The sequence below is a fragment of the Aphelocoma coerulescens genome (assembly GCF_041296385.1).
Source record: "Aphelocoma coerulescens isolate FSJ_1873_10779 chromosome W unlocalized genomic scaffold, UR_Acoe_1.0 ChrW_unloc_scaf_1, whole genome shotgun sequence".
Lineage (NCBI taxonomy): Eukaryota > Metazoa > Chordata > Aves > Passeriformes > Corvidae > Aphelocoma > Aphelocoma coerulescens.
In genome coordinates, this window is record NW_027184080.1 from 13,222,709 (window position 1) to 13,226,364 (window position 3,656).

Consider the following 3,656-nt stretch of genomic DNA (forward strand, 5'->3'; position numbering starts at 1 on the left):
GATTTTCTTCCCCAGGTAAAATGAGCTTAACTAGGGCTACATTCATAGATTCTGTCGTTCCTAAGTCATTTAAAACACAATATCGGTTCTTTGTTGGGACAATTCCACATCTCTGGGCATCTTTCTTTGTCAGCGCAGAAATTTGTGCCCCAGTGTCAATCAGAAAAGTTACAGGTGGCCGTTTAGGGCCTGTAATAGCTGTGATCATTATATCTCCTTTTTTATTTTTAGTGAGCCTTCTCAGGTATACCCATGCTCCGTCTCTTCGCTCACTGACAAGAGACGGAGGGTCTAGTTTCCCTGGTTTTGAGGGAGAGGTTGTTTTGGCTCACTGCACAGACTTTGAGGGAGTGGTTGGTCTGACTCACTGCCCACATTCTGAGGGAGGAGGGGTGCACTGGGTTGAACTGATGGATTTGGTAGAACGGGTTTTCGGCAGTGCCAGTTAGACACTACCTTACTCAATTTATCAAGGGGTAAGCCGTCCATCACATCTCTGGGGACCCCCTTTTTGATGCCTAATAACCACCAATGCTGACGTTTAGAGATCTGTTTTACATTTTCTGGCTTTTCGCCATGAGGAGCCCGAATGTACCTGACACCTTTTGTTTTGTCTAATTTTTCTTCTGGAATTTTTATAGGTCCATATTTTCTACTGTAATCAATCAGATCTTTTGCAACTTCACTCCATGTCCAAACTTTGCGATCACCAGCAGGTGAATTCGATTGTGAACCTGGCGGCTGAGAGGGGGTTGAATAGGGAGTAAACCCAGGATCGGTAGATCCAGTTTGGTCGCTTGGGTTTCCAAGGAATCTATCCAGCCTTTCTACGGGACCTACAGCTGCTATGGTTTTTTGAAGGGCAATTGCTGTAGGTTTGAGTGATTCTGGAAGGCCTCGAATTAAAGGGGTCATCAGTGCAGGTTTAACAGGTAATTGCATGGGGGATTCATATCCAGGAGTTAATTTTCTTTCATGGATCATTTGCAAACAGGCAGCTTTGTGGACACTTTCTAGGAGTTGATCGGGGGTACCAATTATAGCTAAAGGGTCTCCCCTTTCTAAAGGATTGAGTCCCCCGGCCCAGAAAGCTGCGCGCTGAGTCAGGGACCACGTGCCACGTTTGTCTCCTGTTGTCAAGAAAACTCCATGTCCCCAGTATCCACTGGCCTCCTGTTCAGTTAATTGAATTTGGTCTCCTCCGGTGAGAGACACTCGAAAGACATATTCTGTCTCAGATTCATGGGGAAGCCGCCTGTACTCCTTTTTTAATCTAGCCAATTCAACAGCAGTGTATGGTATTTGTTTAGTGGTGATATGCGGTTCAAAATCTTCATCATTGATATAATTATATTCAGTTTTAATTAGAGGTCTCACATGAGGGCAGCAGTTTTCTCCACAATTTTTTACTAGTATTAGTTCTTTTGGGGGGTATATTTAGTCAATGTGAGGAGTTTCCTTTTCCTCTCTCTCTTTTGGTGAGTCAGCATTTTTCGAATTTCTAAAATATTCCTCTTTTAAAGCAGCCTCTAGCAAATGATTTCTATTCTTTTCTTCATCTAATTGTTTCTGTAAAATTTCCACTAGGCTTTGAAGGGAATCTATGATCGCTTTCTCTTCAGTACATCGCTTTAAGCGATGATCTATGGCTGCCACAAGGCATGCCCCTAAAACAGAGCAGATTATGGTTTTATTTCGGCCAAATTTAAATCTAGTCTCATGTTGTAAAGAACATACTCTATCAGTCACATAATCCAAATTAAACCAGTTATTTTGAGCCCATTCTTCCCCTCCTGGAGAGGGACGGGCATTATGTTTTGCTAGCAGAGCATAAAACGCAGCTTTAACTTTTGCACTGGGGTTTTCAGTCATTTTATGACAGGATCAAAACCACCACAAGGAGGTAAAGTTAATTACACACTGCGACGCACACACAGCTTCGCTGTGTCTCCCTTCACTTCCCTAGGTGGGTGAAGAGACCAAATCTGCTTGGGAGGTACTCCTTAAGTTACTTATGGTTGTCTCTTCACTACACCAAGCAGTCCAAATTCATGCACACACCAAAAAACACAGTTCCCCCTTTTACACTAAGAGATCCTTTGCGAAAAATCTGAAGACAGAGCCCTCAACTGAGTATGGGGTGCTTTTTACCTAGGCGTGTGCAGTTTGCGGGAAATTCGAGTCACCCCCCTTGCTTTCTAGACACCGCTCACCCCTTTTGGGGTGTCGGGCTAGGTGCGGCTGGAGCGAAACGTCCTTCCCCTATTACAGACTACACACAACCTTGCAACCCCTTCTGTCTGTCAGATCCTGTCCGTGACGCCAGTTTAATGTCACGATCCGCTAATGCAAGCGGGGGTCGTGATGGTTCTTTTATACATCTCAGAGTGTAAAAAGGACACAAGAAATTTCAGTTTAAATCAAAACAGTGCACCTTTATTAAGTGCCCACAACACAGTAATGCAATAGAAGAGAGAAAAGGAGAGAGAGAGAGAGAGAGAGAGAAACACAAAGTAGGGAGAAAGAAAAAGGGGGGGGGGGGGGGGGGGGCAATAGCTACCAACGGATGAGACGAAGTCCTCGTGGTCTTCCGCCAATAGATTCGTCTTCTTTCCGTGGGGGAGATCTCTCCGACTTGGTTATTTCAGAAAGTCCCTTTATAGTCCTTTTCAGAAGCGAGGGGCAACTGGCCAAGAGGTTGGGAAATTTACAGCCATTGTTGTGGAGTCCGTTGCTTTGGGAAACAGGTACAGGACAGACGCACAAGACCGGTGTGCAGGACAGGTGTGCAGGACAGGTCGTTCCTTTCCGCTTCAGCGCAGTCCTTCCCACCTGGGCAGCAAGAACGGCGCAGTCCATTGTTACCTGCACTAATTTTCCTCAGGAATGCGTACCAGTTCCCAGTGGGCACACCCGTAGGCAACACTCGGCAGACATCCCACCTCAGCCAGGCCAGGACTCCTGTGCTCAGTCTCTGTTCTCGGCGATGATCGTGAGGCAGATGAGGGATCTTTGGACCATCTCTTACATGTAGCCATCGCGGCCCGGGGTTGGGTTTGGGAGTTAACCCCAAGGGTCTGAAAGCCCTCGAACCCTGGCAAATGGACGTCACTCATGTCCCTGAGTTTGGTCGTCAGCGCTATGCCCATGTAACAATTGACACCTTTTCACACTTCCTGTGGGCTACCGCTCAGACCGGAGAGAAGGCATTGCATGTGGAGCAGCATCTGCTCTCGTGCTTTGTAGTAATGGGGGTACCCAAAAAGATCAAAATGGACAATGGGCCAGCATACACTAGTGGTCGCCTAGCAAAATTGATGCAGCAGTGGGGGGTAGAACATATCACAGGGATCCAACACTTGCCCACCAGTCAGGCAGTGGTAGAGAGAGCCCATCGTACACTAAAAGAATATCTGGGCAGACAGAAAGGGGGAGAGATGGAACCAAGTAAGCGGTTAAGCAAGGTGCTGTTTACATTGAACTTCCTCTCTCTGGCCGGGAATAGGGAGGAGCCTCCAGTGGCAATCCATCATCAGACAGTTCATAGGGGAATCGAGCGGGGCCTTCCAGGAATAAGTGTGTCATACCGTAACCCTCAAATGGGTTTGTGGGAGGGTCCCAGCCCAGTGCTATTTAACGGTCAAGGATATATGTGT

General features: G+C 46.8%; 1 pseudogene; it reads right to left on the reverse strand.

The window, feature by feature from the left end:
* Positions 1-291: 291 nt before the first annotated feature.
* LOC138102725 (uncharacterized) lies at positions 292-1,872 on the reverse strand (annotated as a pseudogene).
* Positions 1,873-3,656: the final 1,784 nt, after the last annotated feature.